The sequence below is a fragment of the Dendropsophus ebraccatus genome, chromosome 3 (genome assembly GCF_027789765.1).
Source record: "Dendropsophus ebraccatus isolate aDenEbr1 chromosome 3, aDenEbr1.pat, whole genome shotgun sequence".
Classification (NCBI taxonomy): domain Eukaryota; kingdom Metazoa; phylum Chordata; class Amphibia; order Anura; family Hylidae; genus Dendropsophus; species Dendropsophus ebraccatus.
Window position 1 is genome coordinate 194404831 of NC_091456.1, and position 24994 is coordinate 194429824.

The 24994-nt window shown below is 48.0% G+C and overlaps 1 pseudogene; it reads right to left on the reverse strand.

Moving 5' to 3' along the window:
* Window positions 1–24994, reverse strand: part of LOC138786652 (zinc finger protein 208-like) — a 102613-nt pseudogene that overhangs the window by 25285 nt on the left and 52334 nt on the right.

The window sequence follows — 24994 nt, forward strand, 5'->3', positions numbered from 1 at the left end:
CTCAGCTTAACACCTCTAAACCCTATTATTTATAGTGCACCGACTCCCTACCGGAGGATGTCATGCACTATAAAGGATGGGGGGGAGCAAATAACACCGCCATACCATGACCACATATTACCACCACCTAATGACTAACACCATCATACTGTATACAGTACACTATATGCAGACCATGTATACCTCCATACAGTCAGCATATTACAGCACAGTTACAGTACACTCAGTGACTCACATGTGACCTCTTCTCTGATTGGCGTCTTCCTCTTTGGTTGTTTTCCCCACTTGGCCCCGGCTGTCATGATGACGTCTTCTGGTCACCGCTCATCTCCACAGAATCTGTCAGACACACATCTTAGGCTCTGTTCATAACACCACCTGCCCACCTCTATACAAGCTGCCCATCCATAGTGCCCCAAATGGTTATAACGCCCCCTTCTGTTGCCCATGCAGTATTAAATCAACCTTAATTCCAGAGCGCTACTATAATAGTGTCCCAAATAGTACATCCCCCAATAGTGCCCCCTATAGTAGGTTATCCCTCCTATATACTAGTTAAAGCCCCTTACCGCCTCTTCCCAGCGTCGCTCCACTGATGCTTGTACATCACATTGCTAATGTTAGGGACACTGTGGGCGTTCCTAGGCCCCCACTGCACCATTTGCCCCTGCATGTTGCCTCCTACACTCATGCGCACTTAAGACTAATTTACAGATTTTTTAGGATTAAAGTTAAAAAAAACATTGTGATTTACAAGCACCGGAGGAGGGACGCTGGGAAGAGGAGGTAAGGGGCTATCAGGAGCCATCAGCAGCTTCAATTAAAGCAGTTTTCCTTTAATTCCAACTGGGCCTCTTATAATATTTCCATTATACAGGATGCCCAGAAAGCTGGTGACCCCATTATACAGGATGCCAGGGAAGCTGAGTGACCCCATTATACAGAATGCCAGGGAAGCTGAGTGACCCTATCATACAGGATGCCAGGGAAGCTGAGTGACCCCATCATACAGGATGCCAGGGAAGCTGAGTGACCCCATTATACAGGATGCCAGGGAAGCTGAGTGACCCCATCATACAGGATGCCCGGAAAGCTGAGTGACCCCATTATACAGGATGCCTGGGAAGCTGAGTGACCCCATTATACAGGATGCCCGGAAAGCTGAGTGACCCCATTATACAGGATACCAGGGAAGCTGGTGACCTCATTATACAGGATGCCTGGGAAGCTGAGTGACCCCATTATACAGGATGCCAGGAAAGCTGAGTGACCCCATTATACAGGATACAGGGAAGCTGAGTGACCCCATTATACAGGATGCCAGGGAAGCTGGTGACCTCATTATACAGGATGCCAGGAAAGCTGTGTGACCCCATTATACAGGATACCAGGGAAGCTGAGTGACCCCATTATACAGGATGCCAGGGAGGATGAGTGACCCCATTATACAGGATGCCAGGGAAGCTGAGTGACCCCATTATACAGGATGCCGGGAAAGCTGTGTGACCCCATTATACAGGATGCCAGGAAAGCTGTGTGACCCCATTATACAGGATGTTGGGAAAGCCGAGTGACCCCCATTATACAGGATGTTGGGAAAGCCGAGTGACCCCAATATACAGGATGCCAGGGAAGCTGAGTGACCCCATTATACAGGATACAGGGAAGCTGAGTGACCCCATTATACAGGATGCTGGGAAGCTGTGTGACCCCATTATACAGGATGCTGGGAAGCTGTGTGACCCCATTATACAGGATGCCGGGAAAGCTGTGTGACCCCATTATACAGGATGTTGGGAAAGCCGAGTGACCCCCATTATACAGGATGTTGGGAAAGCCGAGTGACCCCCAATATACAGGATGCCAGGGAAGCTGAGTGACCCCCATTATACAGGATACAGGGAGGCTGAGTGACCCCCATTATACAGGATGCCAGGGAAGCTGAGTGACCCCCATTATACAGGATGCCAGGGAGGCTGAGAGACCCAGTTATACAGGATGCCAGGGAAGCTGGTGACCCCATTATACAGGATGCTGGGAAGCTGGTGACCCCATTATACTTACCATCCTTCCAGTTGTCCATGGCTTCTCTCTCCTCCTCTGGCCCTGTGTTAGCCCCGCGGTGGGCGCTGGGGGCGGGGCTTACCGCAAAGGGGGGGGCGGGGCTTACCGGGACATACCCGGGACTATTGACAACTATGGAGAGGGGACATGGCTCCCAGGCTGTGGCTCTCCTCCGGCTGAAGGACGCGCCCGGTGCATGACGTCACTGGCCTGTGCCTGGAGCTACTTTTCTCTCAGCACAGCTCCCAGGGGGCCCTGTGTGTATTCCCAGAGCGAGGCTGCAGACAGCACCACACGGAGGCCCAGCAGACAGCACCACCTACTGGACAGTGAGCTTCTCCTCCTCCTGCATTAGCACAGTGTGCAAGAAGTGTGTGACAGTTTAGTGTCCAGCAACGGCCTGAAGCAGCTTATTAAGCAGCAGCACTGCTCCGGGCCGCTGCTGGAGTCAGGGCCGCTGCCGGACACTAAACTGTCACACACTGGTAATAGTGCCAAATTACATTTTCAGCCCAGCGGCCCACGGACTGACAATCAGGGCAGCCCAGCGGGCATTTGCCAGATCTGCCAGATTGTCAGTCCGGGCCTGGTAATGTACATGTAGCTGAGCTGTATGTGTGTAATGTACATGTAGCTGTGCTCTATGTGTGTAATGTACATGTAGCTGAGCTGTATATGTGTGTAATGTACATGTAGCTGAGCTGTATGTGTGTAATGTACATGTAGCTGAGCTGTATATATGTAATGTACATGTAGCTGAGCTGTATATGTGTAATGTACATGTAGCTGAGCTATATATGTGTAATGTACATGTAGCTGAGCTGTATATGTGTGTAATGTACATGTAGCTGAGCTGTATATGTGTAATGTACATGTAGCTGAGCTGTATATGTGTAATGTACATGTAGATGAGCTGTATGTGTGTAATGTACATGTAGCTGAGCTGTATATGTGTAATGTACATGTAGCTGAGCTGTATATGTGTAATGTACATGTAGCTGAGCTGTATATGTGTAATGTACATGTAGCTGAGCTGTATGTGTGTAATGTACATGTAGCTGAGCTGTATATGTGTAATGTACATGTAGCTGAGCTGTATATATGTGTGTAATGTACATGTAGCTGAGCTGTATATGTGTAATGTACATGTAGCTGAGCTGTATGTGTGTAATGTACATGTAGCTGAGCTGTATATGTGCAATGTATATGTAGCTGAGCTGTATATGTGTAATGTACATGTAGCTGAGCTGTATATGTGTAATGTACATGTAGCTGAGCTGTATGTGTGTAATGTACATGTAGCTGAGCTGTATGTGTGTAATGTACATGTAGCTGAGCTGTATATGTGTAATGTACATGTAGCTGAGCTGTATATGTGTAATGTACATGTAGCTGAGCTGTATATGTGTGTAATGTACATGTAGCTGAGCTGTATGTGTGTAATGTACATGTAGCTGAGCTGTATATGTGTAATGTACATGTAGCTGAGCTGTATATATGTGTGTAATGTACATGTAGCTGAGCTGTATATATGTGTAATGTACATGTAGCTGAGCTGTATATATGTGTAATGTACATGTAGCTGAGCTGTATATGTGTAATGTACATGTAGCTGAGCTGTATATATATATGTAATGTACATGTAGCTGAGCTGTATGTGTGTAATGTACATGTAGCTGAGCTGTATATATGTGTAATGTACATGTAGCTGAGCTGTATATATGTAATGTACATGTAGCTGAGCTGTATGTTTGTAATGTACATGTAGCTGAGCTGTATGTTTGTAATGTACATGTAGCTGAGCTGTATGTGTGTAATGTACATGTAGTTGAGCTGTATGTGTGTAATGTACATGTAGCTGAGCTGTATATGTGTAATGTACATGTAGCTGAGCTGTATATGTGTGTAATGTACATGTAGCTGAGCTGTATATGTGTGTAATGTACATGTAGCTGAGCTGTATATGTGTAATGTACATGTAGCTGAGCTGTATGTGTGTAATGTACATGTAGCTGAGCTGTATATGTGTGTAATGTACATGTAGCTGAGCTGTATGTGTGTAATGTACATGTTGCTGAGCTGTATATATGTAATGTACATGTAGCTGAGCTGTATGTGTGTAATGTACATGTAGCTGAGCTGTATATGTGTGTAATGTACATGTAGCTGAGCTGTATATGTGTAATGTACATGTAGCTGAGCTGTATATGTGTGTAATGTACATGTAGCTGAGCTGTATGTGTGTAATGTACATGTAGCTGAGCTGTATATATGTGTGTAATGTACATGTAGCTGAGCTGTATATATGTGTAATGTACATGTAGCTGAGCTGTATATATGTGTAATGTACATGTAGCTGAGCTGTATATATGTGTAATGTACATGTAGCTGAGCTGTATGTGTACACAAAAGAGCTGTATATGGATGTAGCTGAGCTACACTTCATACATTTTTTTGGGCTGATAGGGGTGCACAGGAGATGTACAGCAAAGCTTGAGAAGACACATGGCTGCTTGTCACCAATGAAAAAATGGAATGGACCCAACTTGAGTGCTCCCCTCTGCAGTATAGAACACAGCCTTCTCCTCGTCCTCCTGAAATTAGTGCTGAGAAAACGAATTTGCTTTGGGTTCCAAGCTCCGTGATACCTTCTCCCATCCCGGCCTCCTCCATACGCGATACTTTCTCCCTTATAGTGATGAGAGATTCTTTGAGCACACAAGTGGTATTGTTAAGCTGACTGTAGCGTCATCTCAGCCCACCACCCTCTTTGTTGACTCCTCAAAGATGCATAACACCTCGCATATGTCAGACATCCTTGGCCACTCATTGGTAGCGAACTGCGGAAGCTGAGTGGGAAGCGCACAGGGGGTTTGGAGCTGATACTCTATTAACGCTCTCTGCTGCTCGCAAACCCTGGAGAACATGTAGTATGTTGAGTTCCAGCACGTGCCGACGTCGCACAAAGCTGGTGAGCGACAAAATAGAATTTAACAGCAACTAGGTGTATTCAGGAGAACAGCAGATTGGACGTGACACAACGTGCTTTTATTATTTTTAAAAGTGGAGCACAGCGCTGAAACTAGCAAAGAGGTCAACACAGGTGTATACAGGGGAATTAGCACCTTTCACGTAGGACAGCGGCTTCTTTTTTTAACGTAACCCAGAATGCAAAAACTTGTCCCGTGACAATTAGAATGTTATAACAAATAGGTCAACACAGACGTTATTCAGGGAAATGATCAGCTGCCTGCCTGTCTATCTGTCTAAGTAGATGATGTGCTATTAGCCGACCTCATCACTGTATGAACAGAGCTATATGCTATATGCCCTACTCCAAGATCTCTCCCTCATCTTGTCCCTCATCTTGCAATAATTAGAATATAGGAGGAAATAGATCCAGTGAAGCCTATTCTTCTCAATGAACAGCTGCCTGTCTGTGAGAACAGGTAGCTGCAATACATAGAGAGAGAGAGAGAGCAGGAGATATAGCAGATATATATATAGAAAGAGAGAGAGCAGGAGATATATATAGAGAGAGAGACCAGGAGATAAAGCAGGTATAGATAGCAGGATATACACTCACCGGCCACTTTATTAGGTACACCATGCTAGTAACGGGTTGGACCCCCTTTTGCCTTCAGAACTGCCTCAATTCTTGGTGGCATAGATACAACAAGGTGCTGGAAGCTTCCTCAGAGATTTTGGTCCATAGTGACATGATGGCATCACACAGTTGCCGCAGATTTGTCGGCTGCACATCCATGATGCGAATCTCCGGTTCCACCACATCCCAAAGATGCTCTATTGGATTGAGATCTGGTGACTGTGGAGGCCATTGGAGTACAGTGACCTCATTGTCATGTTCAAGAAACCAGTCTGAGATGATTCTAGCTTTATGACATGGCGCATTATCCTGCTGAAAGTAGCCATCAGATGTTGGGTACATTGTGGTCATAAAGGGATGGACATGGTCAGCAACAATACTCAGGTAGGCTGTGGCGTTGCAACCATGCTCAATTGGTACCAAGGGGCCCAAAGAGTGCCAAGAAAATATTCCCCACACCATGACACCACCAGCCTGAACCGTTGATACAAGGCAGGATGGATCCATGCTTTCATGTTGTAGACGCCAAATTCTGACCCTACCATCCGAATGTCGCAGCAGAAATCGAGACTCATCAGACCAGGCAACGTTTTTCCAATCTTCTACTGTCCAATTTCAATGAGCTTGTGCAAATTGTAGCCTCAGTTTCCTGTTCTTAGCTGAGCGGAGTGGCACCCGGTGTGGTCTTCTGCTGCTGTAGCCCATCTGCCTCAAAGTTGGACGTACTGTGCGTTCAGAGATGCTCTTCTGCCTACCTTGGTTGTAACGGTTGGCTATTTGAGTCACTGTTGCCTTTCTATCAGCTGGAACCAGTCTGCCCATTCTCCTCTGACCTCTGGCATCAACAAGGCATTTCCGCCCACAGAACTGCCGCTCACTGGATGTTTTTTCTTTTTCGGACCATTCTCTGTAAACCCTAGAGATGGTTGTGCGTGAAAATCCCAGTAGATCAGCAGTTTCTGAAATACTCAGACCAGCCCTTCTGGCACCAACAACCATGCCACGTTCAAAGGCCCTCAAATCACCTTTCTTCCCCATACTGATGCTCGGTTTGAACTGCAGGAGATTGTCTTGACCATGTCTACATGTCTAAATGCAGTGAGTTGCCGCCATGTGATTGGCTGATTAGAGATTAAGTGGTAACGTGCAGTTGGACAGGTGTACCTAATAAAGTGGCCGGTGAGTGTGTATACACACACACACACAGTATATGATATAGCATAGAAAGATATATATAGAGAGAGAGAGAGCAAAAGATATAGCAGATCCTGGCAGTGCAATCCTCTCCCTGGTCAGCCGCACGTTCCGTCAATATTTTCTCAAACTTACATTGAAAATATTGATGGACTACGCGGCCGCAATATCTTCCCGGCTATATCTTCTGATCTGATCTCACCAGTGATCAACAACTTTTGACACGTTTGATGACATGATAAAGTTATTTTTAGTGACAGGTAAGCTTTAAAGGGGTTATCCAGCGCTACAAAAACATGGCCACTTTCTTCCAGAGACAACGCGACTCTTGTCTCCAGTTCAGGTGTGGTTTGCAATAAAATGGGTTATCCAGCGCTACAAAAACATGGCCACTTTCCCCCTACTGTTTCCAGTTTGGGTGGGGTTTTTTAAAACTCAGTTCCATTGAAGTAAATGGAGCTTAAAGGGGTTATCCAGCGCTACAAAAACATGGCCACTTTTCCCCCTACTGTTGTCCCCAGTTCAGATGCGGTTTGCAATTAAGCTCCATTTACTTCCATGGAACGGAGTTTCAAAACCTCACCCAAACTGGAGACAACAGTAGGAGGAAAGTGGCCATGTTTTTGTAGCGCTGGATAATCCCTTTAAGATGGAAACTATGTTAAGGGTGCGTTCACACGTACAGGATCCACAGCAGATTTGATGGCAGAGATTTGAATCTGCTGCAGATCCTATACGTGTGAACACACCCTAGCATCGAAATTTGATATTGTATCAACTGAGCTGTAATATCTAGTTTTCATGCTGTTCGGGGCTATAATGTTGTCCAACCACAAGTCTTTTTAGCCAGATGTATTAGTAGAAGAGATATACCCTCTCTAGCTTTGGCTTGAATATCCTGGATTAGTCTCCGAATTTTCGCAGCAGTCCTGTAAGTGTCCCACTGTGCGGCTCTTGCTTCTGCATCTGGTGGGCGGGGCCTTAGCTGGGTGTCAAAGCAGATGGCCAATCAGCATTCATCTTCCCTGGCCCAGTCAGTGCCGAGGGTCATCTGACATCGCTTCTTGCATTTGGTCTCTTTATTTGCTGTTACTAAAGACAATATTACCTTATTGACGGAGCCTGGACTGCAGTTTTCAAGTAACTGAGACACCTAGTGGCCGATAGTGTATAGCATTTTATTTTATATAGAAAACAGGCAAAAAAATATGTGACATAAATGGCAAAGACGCAATACAACACCTCCCCTAATGGTTTTTGCATAATTTATTGGTAATGACAAGGGTCGTTAAATTGTGGTCATTATAGGCTAATCTTTGTTACTTTTTTTTATTTATGACTAGTTACTATACCTGTAAGGCTGGGTTCACACTGCGTTTTGGCAATCCACTTTTTTAAATGTTTTATACAAAAACAGAAAAAAAATATGAAAAAAAACATATGCATTTGTATGCATCTGTTTTTCCATTGACTTCTATCATAAAAAAATTTATCAAAGCATTTTTTTTTAAATGGAAGTCAATGGAAAAAGATTTTTTGACCTGTTTTTAAAAAAAAAATTGCAAAAATGCAGTGTGAACCCAGCCTAATCTTGTACAACTTGACAATAAATAAGATAAAAAAGGAAACTACATCCCTGAGTTTAAGATGATGGGATTTCTGGATAAAATCTTTCAGACATGAAAAGGTTTTTCCCATGTGAGTCATTCATGTTCAGTTCTAAATTACTTTTTCTTAAAAAAAACTTTTTACATAAAATTCAAGATAATGGCTTCTCCCTTTTGTGAAATCTTTGGTGTTCAACAAGAGTTGATTTCTGAGTAAAACATTTCCCACATTCTAGACATGAAAATGGTTTCTCTCCCGTGTGAATTCTCCAATGTCTAATAAGTTGGGATTTCTGAGGAAAACATTTCCCACATTCTGAACATGAAAATGGCTTCTCACCTGTGTGAGTTCTCTGATGTATAACAAGATCTGATTTCCTTGTAAAACATTTCCCGCAGTGTTGGCATGTAAATGGCTTCTCCCCTGTGTGTATTCTGTGGTGTTCTACAAGAGATGATTTTACAGTAAAACATTTCCCACATTCTGGGCAGGAAAATGGCTTCTCTCCTGTATGAATTCTTTTATGTTCAACGAGATGTGCTTTCTGAGTAAAACGTTTTTCACATTCTGTACATGAATACGGCTTCTCTCCTGTGTGCGCTCTCTCATGTTCAACAAGTTTTGATTTCCAAGTAAAACATTTCCCACACTGTGAACATGGAAATGGCTTCTCTCCTGTGTGAATTTTCTGATGTTCTACAAGACGTGATTTTGCAGTAAAACATTTCCCACATTCTGAGCATGAAAATGGTTTCTCCCCTTTATGAGTTCTTTGATGTGGAACACCTCTTTTATGACTATTATTTTCCTTAACAGTTTGTGATGAATCGGTAGACAGGAATGATATATAGGGATCAGATGACAGATCTTTGCTGTGAGGGGCTGGGGGTGTATCTGAGGTAACATAATGTTCTTCATATGTATCTTGTGTGATCTGATCTTCTGTTTTAAAATCTAAATATTTTAGATGTCCCTCTGAGCTGCTGGTACAGTCACCTGCCAAATATAAAGCAATTTCATTATTTTTAGGAGACTGGACCTGGATACAGTAAGTATAATTGTTATATAGCTGCCTTCAGGAGACTGGACCTGGATATAGTAAGTATAGCTGTTATATAGCTGCCTTCAGGAGACTGGACCTGGATACAGTAAGTATAGCTGTTATATAGCTACCTTCAGGAGACTGGACCTGGATACAGTAAGTATAGCTGTTATATAGCTGCCTTCAGGAGACTAGACCTGGATACAGTAAGTATAGCTGTTATATAGCTACCTTCAGGAGACTGGACCTGGATACAGTAAGTATAGCTGTTATATAGCAGCCTTCAGGAGACTGGACCTGGATACAGTAGGTATAGCTGTTATATAGCTTCCTTCAGGAAACTGGACCTGGATACAGTAAGTATAGCTGTAATATAGCAGCCTTAAGGAGACTGGATCTGGATACAGTAAGTATAGCTTTTTTTAAGAACTAAAAAAATAAGAACTAAAAAAATTATAATGAATGTATATTGCAAACTTTATATCACATCTACTGTTTTAGATTTTGAAAGTTATAACGACATTGATGCTTCAATATGAGTGTTATCTGCATTTACTGGTCACTACTCACCTGGGCGGTTACCTGTAGTGATGTCCTCCTTGTACTGATCTTCCCCCCTCACATCTGTCTCCTCTTCTTTTACCTTTATGACCATTCCATCAATATACTTCAGAGATTCACCCTGAGTCATAAGCTGGAAAAGATATATTATGAAAGTCATCACACAGTAGAAGTCCCATGGGAGCAGAAAAGATCATTAACTAGCACGAGGACCAAAACTGACATGACAGGAGGAGTCATGTGAGCCCATAGCTGCAGGTCTCCTAGATGCCGGACATAGATATTAGATGATGGATCAGTGACAACCTCATACACTGTATATCCAGCATAACCAGACCAGCTTCAGGTTGTCTCTGAGATCAGTCTCTGCCAGACACATCTGGGGTTTGTCTCAGGGGAAATACAGGATCAGATCCATAGCCAGATACTGGGATAAGATCCAGCCACCATGTAATGTCTATAGTCGGCTTTATCCACCATCTCCACCTTCCTCATTACACAAATATCATCCATATAATAGTGTAGGATAAACCGAGACTGAGAGCAAGAACCTCACATCTACACATCATAGGGAACATCTCCATCTACCTGATCCTGATTCTGTGGGAGAAGAGGACGGGGACATCTCTCTGGTGCTGTTCTCTTACTGGATCTGACTGGAGGGAACACATACAGAGACTGAATTCATTCTTTCCATCCAGATAATACAGAGAGGAGGAGTGTATATAGTCCTGTCTATTACCTGCTGATGGGAGGGGCTGCTGATCCTCCAGCATCACATCCTTGTACTGATCCTTGTGTCCTTCTACATACTCCCACTCCTCCATGGAGAAATAGACCGCCACGTCCTGACACCTTATAGGAACCTGACACACACAATGATCACACAGTCATCCCCCCCACCCCTCCAGTGGTGTTACTGTATAATGTCCCAGCATTCCCAGCAGCCACAGTCTCACCTCTCCACTCAGCAGCTCCACCATCTTGTTGGTGACTTCTAGGATCTTCTCTTCCTCCATTTCCTCATGTATCAGGGGCTCCGGGATTGGGCTCAGGGTTCTTCCCCATCCTTCACACCCAGGGGCCCCACAGCGCCCACTAGAGGACTTCTTCACTACTGTGTAATCCTGTGTATGGAGAGACACATTACTATCACTCCATCCATTCCCAGAATCCCTCACCTCTCCAGTCCTATCCATCTGTTATTCCATAGATAAGAATGATGTCATGATGACATCACTCCCAGAATCCCTCACCTCTCCAGTCCTATCCATCTGTTATTCCATAGATAAGAATGATGTCATGATGACATCACTCCCAGAATCCCTCACCTCCCCAGTCCTATCCATCTGTTATTCCATAGATAAGAATGATGTCATGATGACATCACTCCCAGAATCCCTCACCTCCCCAGTCCTATCCATCTGTTATTCCATAGATAAGAATGATGTCATGATGACATCACTCCCAGAATCCCTCACCTCCCCAGTAAGCAGGAAGAGTATGTGTAGGGTGAGGGTTATTATCCTCTCGGCCATCTTGTCTCTGTCTCTCTCCATGGTTGATGGGTCGGTCTCTTATATAGAAGATATCAGCAGAGGATCCTGGAGGGAAGAGGAGGAGACAATGTAATATATTGGGGGTCTCCAGTATAATATAACTTTATTGATCTGGCACAGTGAACAGTCACATGATGTCCTAGAAAACAACACTTCCTACCTAATACCGCCCAGTCCTGAAGGGGTTAATCCTCCTGCTGTCCCCCAGCTCCTTCCCTCCACCTGCAGAGCCCTGTGTGTGTGTATGTGGTAGATGCTAGAATGTATCCTCTCCTTTGAGGTGTGATGTCACCAGGAAGGGCGGGGCCTCGACCGGAAGTAGAAAGCAGTGAGCTGCTGCATCATTCACTGTGCAGAAACAGAGGGAAGGAAGCTGCAATATCCATAGTAACATTGAGGGATATACAGGGGGAGAGGACTGGTGTGTGGTCTGTATACAGGGGGAGAGGACTGGTGTGTGTGGTCTGTATACAGGGGAGAGGACTGGTGTGTGTGGTCTGTATACAGGGGAGAGGACTGGTGTGTGTGGTCTGTATACAGGGAGAGAGGACTGGTGTGTGTGGGGTCTGTATACAGGGGGAGAGGACTGGTGTGTGGGGTCTGTATACAGGGGGAGAGGACTGGTGTGGGGGGTCTGTATACAGGGGAGAGGACTGGTGTGTGGGGTCTGTATACAGGGGGAGAGGACTGGTGTGTGGGGTCTGTATACAGGGGGAGAGGACTGGTGTGGGGGGTCTGTATACAGGGGGAGAGGACTGGTGTGTGGGGTCTGTATACAGGGGGAGAGGACTGGTGTGTGGGGGGTCTGTATACAGGGGGAGAGGACTGGTGTGTGTGGTCTGTATACAGGGGAGAGGACTGGTGTGTGGGGTCTGTATACAGGGGGAGAGGACTGGTGTGTGGGGTCTGTATACAGGGGAGAGGACTGGTGTGTGGGGTCTGTATACAGGGAGAGAGGACTGGTCTGTGGGGTCTGTATACAGGGGGAGAGGACTGGTGTGTGTAGGATCTGTATACAGGGGGAGAGGACTGGTGTGTGTGGTCTGTATACAGGGGAGAGGACTAGTGTGTGGGGGGGGTCTGTATACAGGGGGAGAGGACTGGTGTGTGTGGTCTGTATACAGGGGAGAGGACTAGTGTGTGGGGGGGGTCTGTATACAGGGGGAGAGGACTGGTGTGTGGGGTCTGTATACAGGGGAGAGGACTGGTGTGTGGGGGGTGTATACAGGGGAGAGGACTGGTGTGTGGGGTCTGTATACAGGGGGAGAGGACTGGTGTGTGGGATCTGTATACAGGGGGAGAGGACTGGTGTGTGTGGGGGGTCTGTATACAGGGGGGAGAGGACTGGTGTGTGGGGTCTATACAGGGGGAGAGGACTGGTGTGTGGGGTCTGTATACAGGGGGGAGAGGACTGGTGTGTGGGGTCTGTATACAGGGGGAGAGGACTAGTGTGTGGGGTCTGTATACAGGGGGAGAGGACTGATGTGTGGGGTCTGTATACAGGGGGAGAGGACTGGTGTGTGTGGTCTGTATACAGGGGGAGAGGACTGGTGTGTGTGGTCTGTATACAGGGGGAGAGGACTGGTGTGTGTGGTCTGTATACAGGGGGAGAGGATCGTATACAGACCCCACACACCAGTCCTCTCCCCTGTATACAGACCACACACCAGTCCTCTCCCCCTGTATACAGACCACACACACACCAGACCCCACACACCAGTCCTCTCCCCCTGTATACAGACCACACACCAGTCCTCTCCCCTGTATACAGACCCCACACACACCAGTCCTCTCCCCTGTATACAGACCCCACACACACCAGTCCTCTCCCCCTGTATACAGACCCCACACACCAGTCCTCTCCCCCTGTATACAGACCCCACACACCAGTCCTCTCCCCCTGTATACAGACCCCACACACCAGTCCTCTCCCCCTGTATACAGACCCCACACACCAGTCCTCTCCCCCTATATACAGACCCCACACACACACCAGTCCTCTCCCCTTGTATACAGACCCCACACACCAGTCCTCTCCCCCTGTATACAGTCCCCACACACCAGTCCTCTCCCCCTGTATACAGACCCCACACACCAGTCCTCTCCCCTGTATACAGACCCCACACACACCAGTCCTCTCCCCCTATATACAGACCCCACACACCAGTCCTCTCCCCTGTATACAGACCCCACACACACACGTCCTCTCCCCTGTATACAGACTCCACACACACCAGTCCTCTCCCCCTATATACAGACCCCACACACACCAGTCCTCTCTCCCTGTATACAGACCCCACACACCAGTCCTCTCCCCCTGTATACAGACCACACACAACAGTCCTCTCCCCTGTATACAGACCCCACACACCAGTCCTCTCCCCCTGTATACAGACCACACACAACAGTCCTCTCCCCCTGTATACAGACCACACACACCAGTCCTCTCCCCCTGTATACAGACCCCACACACCAGTCCTCTCCCCCTGTATACAGACCCCACACACCAGTCCTCTCCCCTGTATACAGACCCCACACACCAGTCCTCTCCCCCTGTATACAGACCCCACACACCAGTCCTCTCCCCCTGTATACAGACCACACACACCAGTCCTGTTCCTTGTACAGACAATGGTGTATTACACCAAAGGATTCCTGGCCGTTCCGTTTGATAATCATTTGGTGTAATAATCTATGTTATCAGCTGATTGTGGTCTCCAAACTGGTTGAGTAATCCAGATCATGATAGTGCTGCTGTCTACAATGGGCAGCTTGGACAATCTAAGGATTTTTGGGCTGCCCCTCCCGCAGTTCCCGCACTTAGGGTCCTATTTCACGGGCCGAGGAGGGCCCGATCAACGATGTAAACGAGCGGCGATCTGCTAGATCGCCGCTCGTTTACTGGGCCTATTCCACGGCCCGAGGATCGTTGAGCGAGGGCTGCAAGGACATCTTTTACCGATGTCCTTGCAGCAATACATTACCTGGCTGCAGAGCTTGTCCTCCGCTCCGTCTCCTCCCCGGGTCCCCCGCGCTCTATCTTCTGAATGGCCGGTCAGCTGACAGGCCACACTCAGCCAATCACAGGCCGCGGCGGTCCCGGCCTGTGCTTGGCTGAGTGCTCCGTCAGCTGACCGGCCATTCAGAAGATATAGCGCGCGGGACCCGGGGATGAAGACAGCGCGGAGCCCTGCAGCCAGGTAATGTATGATGATGCTTCTTCTTCTCAAATCGTCGGTCGCCCGCCGCGCACCACTATTCAACCATAGCGATGCGCGGTGGGGGAACGATGATTTTAGATCTGGCCCTAAATGAACGATCAGCCGATGACACAATCATCGGCTGATCGTTCTCTCTATTTCACCGAACGATAATCGGCCGAATCGGGCCAAATGGGGCCGATCCGGCCGATTATCGTTAATGTGGAATAGGGCCCTTACTGTATGTGCGTGTAATAACACAGTGAACGAGCGGGGAACAAAGGGGAAGCGAGCACTGGCCTAACACATCGCCGCTCGCTTTCACCTCTTAATCATGCTGTATAATATGACCCGCTCAGGGAGAAGCTCAGAAGAGAGGATACGCTCAGAGGAGAGGATACATACTAGACTGTATATCCTGCAGTAAGAAAAGAGAACATTCTGGACCAGAGATGTCAGACTCAGGCCCTCCAGCAGTTGCAGAACTACAATGCCCACCATGTCTGGACAGGTAAGGCATGATGGGAAATGTAGTTTGTAACAGCCGAGGAACCTGTGGTCTAGACCTTTTAAAAACTGCACTTGCTAGAATGTATGCCCTCTCAGAGGAGAGGATACACCTGGTGAAGATGCCCTCTCAGAGGAGAGGATACACCTGGTGGAGATGCCCTCTCCGAGGAGAGGATACACCTGGTGGAGATGCCCTCTCCGAGGAGAGGATACACCTGGTGGAGATGCCCTCTCAGAGGAGAGGATACACCTGGTGGAGATGCTCTCTCAGAGGAGAGGATATACCTGGTGGAGATGCCCTCTCAGAGGAGGGGATACACCTGGTGAAGATGCCCTCTCAGAGGAGAGGATACACCTGGTGGAGATGCCCTCTCAGAGGAGAGGATATACCTGGTGGAGATGCCCTCTCAGAGGAGAGGATACACCTGGTGGAGATGCCCTCTCAGAGTAGAGGATACACCTGGTGAAGATGCCCTCTCAGAGGAGAGGATATACCTGATGGAGATGCCCTCTCAGAGGAGAGGATACACCTGGTGGAGATGCCCTCTCAGAGGAGAGGATACACTCCAGACATTTCAGTACTAAACATTCTAGAATGTAAGCCCTCTCAGAGGGGAGGATACTCGATGGACTTTACATTACTAGGCTATGTTCACACATAAAACACAGCACTCGCTGAGCTCAGGGAGACCAGCGACAAAAAAATAAAATGGAGTACTCACAGAAGAGTCTCCATTGACACATTGCCCCCTATAAATTTAAATATGCCAAAGAGGGGTCCGTGGAGCCTCACAACACGGGAATAGCCAGATATCCCTCCAGGGGTGAAAGGAAGGGTGGTCACACATAGTATTTCATAGTAGTAAACCAGGAGTGGAACTAACAGGGCAAAATTCTAATGGAAAGATTTGCACAGCTGCTGTGTTTTCAACCTACTCCTTGTTTTGGTTAAAGAAAGAATGAGCAAAATACTATGTGTGAACATAGCCCTAAACATGCTAGGATGTATACCCTGCAGTGAGAAACTCAGAGGAGAGGATACATTCTAGACACTTCAGTACTGAACATGCTAGAATGTATCCTCTCCTCTGAGTATATCCTCTTCTCTGAGTCTCTCACTATAAGGGATTTATTCTAGCATGTTCAGTACTGAAATGCCTAGAATGTAACCTTTGCTCTGAGTATATCCTCCTCTGAGAGGGTATATATTCTAGACATTTCAATACTAAACATGCTAGGATTTATCCCCTCTTAGAGGAGAGTATACATTCTAAATATTTCTACTGAACATGCTATAATGTATACCCTATAGTGAGAGACTCAGAGGAGAGGATATACTCAGAGGAGAGGATACATTCTAGGCATTTCACTACTGAAGATGCTAGAATGTATCCCCTGCAGTGAGAAACTCAAAGGAGAGAATACATTCTAGGCTCTACCGCCACTCCCAGCATATTGGTAGGCAATGTCCTGTGGGAGGTCTTCCACTGACAACACGTCCGTGAAATCAGGGCCGTTTCTAGGTAATTTGAACTACAGGGCAAATCTTGCTAAAAGCCCCCCTCCCCCCCTCAAGTGATGTTGGGGGTTGTTACTAGGAAGAAGCAGCGTGTGTATTCAACTCTTTTCAACTTGGAGCAAAAAAAAAATTATTCAGTTACTCACAGGTGACGTTGTCTTCTGAGGCGTCTCTTTCCTTTACCTCTCCTTCTGGCCCGGACCACCATGATGATTTCTTGCAGTAACAATTCGTCTCTTCTGAACCTGCCAGACAAACATCTTAGGCTCCGCACTTTTACAACTTCCACTTTTTTGTGTCATGTGCAGTAAAGTCAGTATGTATGTGGGTTGCCTCCTGTATCCACTGCTGTGCCCCTATATAGTCATAATGTCTCCTGCTGCACCCCTGTGCTGCCCCTATAGTAATAATCCCCCCTGTGCTGCCCCTATAGTAATAATCCCCCCTGTGCTACCCCCATAGTAATAATCCCCCTGTGCTGTCCCCATAGTAATAATCCCCCTGTGCTCTGCCCCATAGTAATAATCCCCCCTATGCTGTCCCCATATTAATAATCCCCCCGTGCTCTGCCCCCTATGCTTTCCCCATATTAATAATTCCCCCTGTGCTCTGCCCCCATAGTGATAATCGCCTGTGCTGCCCCTATAGTAATTATCTCCCCCATGCTGTCTCCATATTAACAATCCCCCCTGTGCTCAACCAACCATAGTAACAATCCCCACCTGTGCTGTCCCTATATTAACAAGCCCCCCTGTTGTGTCCAATAGTAAATATCCCTATATTAAAGGGGTAGTGCGGTGCTAAACAATTATTCACTAAATAACACACATTACAAAGTTATACAACTTTGTAATGTATGTTATGTTAGTGAATCGCCCCCTTCCCCATGTTTCCCCCCCACCCACACCAGACCCGGAAGTGTAGTGCTCTATACATACCTGCTTCTAGCCGACCCCCGTCCGCCATCTTGTGCCAATGATGTCATCTTCGGACGGACGGCCAAACCGCTCCGACCGTCCCTAGTGCCGGCCGCCCTCTGCCGCGTCATCAGCTGCTCAGCAGCGATTGGCTGAGCACAGTTATGCTCAGCCACAGCATCCGCGGCACAGCATCCGCGAGCAGGTGCGAAATGCGCAACGGGTTTTCCATCGCCATTCCATAGTGTGCACATACCCTAAAAGGGAGTCTAAGGACAAAGGCTAGCAGAGTCTCTTTTGAGGGTCACACTGATACAAAGTGCCGAGAGCCTGGTCCATTCTGCAGCCGCTTTAGGTTATATGCACATTACAAAATCCTGAGAGAACACCGTCACGGATTCTGCAGCTTACACTCTGGCGGCCGTGCGCATCTCCGCTGCCACCATAGGCTTCATTCTATTGTTTGCCTTCCGCCCGAAGAGTGACCGGGTGCGAGCTGCGGAATCTGCAATGGGTGTTCCGTCAGGATTCTGAATTGTGCTCATGCCCTAATTCAGAAAAGCCCATGACGGTTACGGGAAACTAAGCGAAGGAAATGCGGACAGTAAGATTAGCTAAGTAACCGTTTACTATCATTGTGGGAACTTGACTTGGCTATAGACCATCAGCCTATTGCTATTGCCTGAAGTAGTTCATACCTACCTATTTTATGTGATTATTGCTTATTAGTGATGCTATATCTTTTACATTTCTTTCTCCTTATTGTTCTATGTACTATTATCATTGATTCAATGTTCTTTAGTTACAATACTGTATGTCTGTGATTATAGATTTACAATCCAGAGAGATCCTATAAAGGGCCCTATTACACCAACAGATTATCTGACAGATTTTTTTGGAGCCAAAGCCAGGAATGGACTATAAACAGAGAACAGGTAATAAAGGAAAGACTGAGATTCTTCCTCTTTTCAAATCAATATCTGGCTTTGGCTTTAAAAAATCTGTCAGATAATCTGTTGGTGTAATAGGGCCCTTATACGGGGTGATACACCGACCCTTATTGAAAATGTATGGGCTTTTTTTGTAATTGGGGATAAAGGTGTCTATAGGATCTCTTTGGGACTGGCATCTTTAGGGCTTCCAGAATGTTCTGCAGCTGAAGCTCCTCTATGGCCTGTGGCTGCTCGCACACTTAGCATATGTAATGTGGAGTTCAACCTTGTAAGTACGTCACACGAGGTGGTGAGTGGGAAGGCCAAAGATACGCTGCCGCACACACAGGCGAGCAGTATCAGGGTGAGAATGCCTAAAATGCGGATACACGCCCCACATGTTATGCAGCAGGGTAATGTGCCGGGAAGCTCTGCACTACCAGATTCAGCACATGCGCCAGGCAAGAGATGTGCCTAAAACCAGATTGGCCCAGAGCTTTTATGAGTTTTTGCCCGTTATCACACACCACTTGCCGGGCTGGAGGTTCAGCAGCAACAACCACTCATCTGTCTGATGTTCAATACCGCCTGCTTTCGCTTCCCCCCGGCTGTGCTGTAGTTGGTGGCGCATGTGCTACACTGACTGGATGAGAAGGAGAAGATAACCAGGGGCAAGGATTGCCATCCAGAAATCCTGGGTAGTGGAAGGACATGTGCCAAGACCGTTCCTGCGTCAGGCCCAGCCACAACCATATTAAAGAGGTATTCCACTGAAAATCTTCTTTGCATCATTAAAAGGGCAACCACTAGCGACAAATCTTCTTTACCATGGGACCAGGGAATCTGTGGAACAGTCACCCCAGGATCTGCTCATAGCAAAAAAAAAATGGAGGCTTCACTACTTAGACCAAAATAACATTAATGCAAATTTATAGTACCTACTCATTATCCCTTCCCCTCCCTCCTCTCCTTGTATATATATAGAACCTACCCATCATCCCTTCCCTCCATCCATCCCCTCCTTGTATATGTATAGAGCCTAACAAAACATAACAATCACTGAACTCAGGGAGAACAGCGAAAAATCCAATGGAGTACTCACTGAAATCAATGGAGTCTCCACTGATTGTCCCCTACAAAATTTGAATATGCAAAGAAGGGTCCGTGGAGCCTCAGTTGCGAGTCTCAAAACACGGGAATAGCCAGATATCCCTCTCTCCAGAGAAGGAAGCCCATTGCCAAGGGGTGCCTCCTAGTGGGGAGAGCACCAAGCCACCCTGATACGTAGTCCCTCAGGTCCTCACTCTGTTGCGAGCTTTGGGACCTAAATAGGGAAACACCAGGGTGGCCCCTTTAAGTCAAAGTCTAACTCTGTGGTGAGTATAACGACATAAGACAAGGGTTACCAAGGCTAGGCATCCATCCACAGACTGCAGTTTCGGGGTATTTGCCCCTCGTCTGTGTGGAGCAGGATTCTGGCTACCGGGGGCAATGAAAATTAGACCAACAAAACACAACAATCACTGAACTCAGGGAGATTGTGAGTTCTGTGATTGTTTTGTTGGTCTATTTTTCATTGCGCCTGGTAGTCAGAATCCTGCTCCACACAGACGAGGGGCAAATACCCCGAAACTGCAGTCTGTGGATGGATGCCTAGCCTTGGTAACCCTTGTCTTATGTCGTTATACTCGCCACAGAGTTAGACTTTTCCCTATTTAGGTCCCAAAGCTCACAACAGAGTGAGGACCTGAGGGACTACGTATCAGGGTGGTTTTGTGCTCTCCCCACTAGGAGGAACCCCTTGGCAATGGGCCTCCTTCTCTGGAGAGAGGGATATCTGGCTATTCCCGTATTTTGAGACTCGCAACTGAGGCTCCACGGACCCCTTCTCTGCATATGTATAGAGCCTACCCATCATCCCTCCCTCCATCCATCCCCTCCTTGTATATGTATAGAACCTACCCATCATCCCTCCCCCTTCCCTCCATCCATCCCCTCCTTGTATATGTATAGAGCCTACCCATCATCCCTCCCCCTTCCCTCCATCCATCCCCTCCTTGTATATGTATAGAGCCTACCCATCATCCCTCCATCCATCCATCCCCTCCTTGTATATGTACAGAGCCTACCCATCATCCCTCCCTCCATCCATCCATCCATCCCCTCCTTGTATATGTATAGTATATACCCATCATCCCTCCCCCTCCCTCCATCCATCCATCCCCTCCTTGTATATGTATAGAACCTACCCATCATCCCTCCCTCCATCCATCCCCTCCTTGTATATGTATACAATGTACCCATCATCCCTCCCCTTCCCTCTATCCCCTCCTTGTATATGTAGAGAACCTACCTATCATCCCTACCCCTCCCTCCATCCATTCCTTCCTTGTATATGTATAGAGCCTACCCATCATCCCTCCATCCATCCATCCATCCCCTCCTTGTATATGTATAGTATATACCCATCATCCCTCCCTCCATCCATCCCTTCCTTGTATATGTATAGTATATACCCATCATCCCTCCCCCTTCCCTCCATCCATCCCCTCCTTGTATATGTATAGAACCTACTCATCATCCCTCCCTCCATCCCCTCCTTGTATAAGTATAGTATATACCCATCATCCCTCCCTCCCCCTCCCTCCATCCATCCCCTCCTTGTATATGTATAGTATATACCCATCATCCCTACCCCTCCCTCCACCCATCCCCTCCTTGTATATCTATAGTATATACCCATCATCCCTCCCCCTCCCTCCACCCATCCCCTCCTTGTATATGTATAGTATATACCCATCATCCCTCCCCCTCCCTCCATCCATCCCCTCCTTGTATATGTATAGACAGGGCCGATTCTAGCTTTTCTGCTGCCTGAGGCGAGAACTGAAATAGCGCCCCCCCCCCCACTAAACTGAGATCAACATCATATAAAAACCCAATACCACTACATAATGACTGCATATCACCACCCCGTAGTGACAAAATATTATCGCCAATATTATCACTACACAAGGGAAAAATACCACCACGTCCTGAACACACTACCCCCATCTTAATGACTGATCAATACCACCAGTACTGCTACTGAAAAAAATTACCGTAGTCCAGCATTACCCCCACATAGTGACAGTATAGTGATCAGGGTACAGTTACATCCAGTGACTCACAGGTGACGTCTTCTCTCATCAATTCAAGTCGTTCAATTTCTCGCTTCTTCTCCATTTGAATCCGGCTCAATCATGAAGACGTCTGTAAGCCATGACTTGTCCCAGCAGCATCTATAGGACAGACATTTTAGGCTCCACAATTTACCAACACTCTCTTCACCCTTATACAATACCCTATCCATAGTGCCCCCATATGAATAATTCCCCCTATTATAATCCCCTCCATCTCCGCATATAGTCATAATCTTCCTCCCATGTCCCCATGTAGCTATAATCCTCCTCCCATGCCCCCATGTAGTTAAAATCCCCATCTCATGTAGTTATAATCCCCCCATATCCCCCAATCTCCTCATAATCCCCCACCTCCTCAGTCCCCTCTGTGTCCCCCATCTCCTCATATTCCCCCCTGTGTCCCCCATCTCCTTAAAATCCCCCCTCTGTCCCCCATCTCCTCATATTCCCTCCTGTGTCTCCCCATCTCCTTATAATTCCACCTGTCTCCCCATCTTCTCATATTCCCTCCTGTGTCCCCCCCATCTCCATATAATCCCCCCCCCTGTGTCCCCCCATCTCCATATAACCCCCCTGTGTCCCCCCATCTCCATTTAATCCCCCCCTGTGTCCCCCCATCTCCATATAATCCCCCCTGTGCCCCCCATCTCCATATAATCCCCCCTGTGCCCCCCCATCTCCATATAATCCCCCCTGTGTCCCCCCATCTCCATATAATCCCCCCTGTGCCCCCCCATCTCCATATAATCCCCCTGTGTCCCCCATCTCCGTATAATCCCCCCATCTCCATATAATCCCCCCTGTGTCCCCCCATCTCCATATAATCCCCCCCCTGTGTCCCCCCCATCTCCATATAATCCCCCTGTGTCCCCCATCTCCATATAATCCCCCCATCTCCATATAATCCCCCCCTGTGTCCCCCCATCTCCTTATAATCCCCCCCGTGTCCCCCCATCTCCTTATAATCCCCCCTGTCCCCCCATTTCCTTATAATTCCCCCTATGTCCCCCCCATCTTCTCATATTCCCTCCTGTGTCTCCCCATCTCCATATAATCCCCCCCTGTGTCCCCCCATCTCCATATAACCCCCCTGTGTCCCCCCCATCTCCATTTAATTCCCCCCTGTGTCCCCCCATCTCCATATAATCCCCCGTGCCCCCCCATTTCCTTATAATTCCCCCTATGTCCCCCCCATCTTCTCATATTCCCTCCTGTGTCTCCCCATCTCCATATAATCCCCCCCTGTGTCCCCCCATCTCCATATAACCCCCCTGTGTCCCCCCCATCTCCATTTAATTCCCCCCTGTGTCCCCCCATCTCCATATAATCCCCCGTGCCCCCCCCCATCTCCATATAATCCCCCCCTGTGCCCCCCCATCTCCATATAATCCCCCCTGTGTCCCCCCATCTCCATATAATCCCCCCTGTGTCCCCCCATCTCCATATAATCCCCCTGTGTCCCCCATCTCCATATAATCCCCCCATCTCCATATAATCCCCCCTGTGTCCCCCCATCTCCTTATAATCCCCCCCTGTGTCCCCCCATCTCCCTATAATCCCCGTGTCCCCCCATCTCCTTATAATCCCCCCTGTCCCCCCATTTCCTTATAATCCCCCCTATGTCCCCCCCATCTCCATATAATCCCCCCTGTGTCCCCCATCTCCATATAATCCCCCCTGTGTCCCCCATCTCCATATAATCCCCCCTGTGTCCCCCCATCTCCATATAATCCCCCCTGTGCCCCCCCCATCTCCTTATAATCCCCCCTGCCCCCCATTTCCTTATAATCCCCCTGTGTCCCCCCATCTCCATATAATCCCCCCTGTGTCCCCCCATCTCCCTATAATCCCCCCTGTGTCCCCCCCATCTCCTTATAACCCCCCCTGCCCCCCCATTTCCTTATAATCCCCCTGTGTCCCCCCATCTCCATATAATCCCCCCGTGTCCCACCCATTTTATAATCCCCCCGTGTCCCCTCCCCATTTCCTTATAATCCCCCTGTGTCCCCCCATCTCCATATAATCCCCCCTGTGTCCCCCCATCTCCATATAATCCCCCCCTGTGTCCCCCCATCTCCCTATAATCCCCCCTGTGTCCCCCCATCTCCCTATAATCCCCCCTGTGTCCCCCCCCATCTCCTTATAACCCCCCCTGCCCCCCCATTTCCTTATAATCCCCCTGTGTCCCCCCATCTCCATATAATCCCCCCGTGTCCCACCCATTTAATAATCCCCCCGTGTCCCCCCCCCATTTCCTTATAATCCCCCTGTGTCCCCCCATCTCCATATAATCCCCCCTGTGTCCCCCCATCTCCATATAATCCCCCCCTGTGTCCCCCCATCTACCTATAATCCCCCCCTGTGTCCCCCCATCTCCCTATAATCCCCCCTGTGTCCCCCCATCTCCATATAATCCCCCCTGTGTCCCCCCATCTCCTTATAATCCCCCCGTGTCCCACCCATCTCCATATAATCCCCCCTGTGTCCCCCCCATCTACTTATAATCCCCCCTGTGTCCCCCCATCTCCTTATAATCCCCCTGTGTCCCCCATCTCCATATAATCCCCCCTGTGTCCCCCCATCTCCTTATAATCCCCCCTGCCCCCCCATCTCCTTATAATCCCCCCTGTGTCTCCCCATCTCCATATAATCCCCCCCCCCTGTGTCCCCCATCTCCATATAATCCCCCTGTGTCCCCCCATCTCCTTATAATCCCCCCCGTGTCCCCCCCCATCTCCTTATAATCCCCCCTGTGTCCCCCCATCTCCTTATAATCCCCCGTGTCCCACCCATCTCCTTATAATCCCCCCGTGTCCCCCCCCATCTCCATATAATCCCCCCGTGTCCCACCCATCTCCTTATAATCCCCCCTGTGTCTCCCCATCTCCATATAATCCCCCCCCTGTGTCCCCCATCTCCATATAATCCCCCCCCCCTGTGTCCCCCCATTTCCTTATAATCCCCCCTGTGTCCCCCCATCTCCTTATAACCCCCCCCTGTGTCCCCCCATCTCCCTATAATCCCCGTGTCCCCCCATCTCCTTATAATCCCCCCTGTCCCCCCATTTCCTTATAATCCCCCCGTGTCCCCCCCATCTCC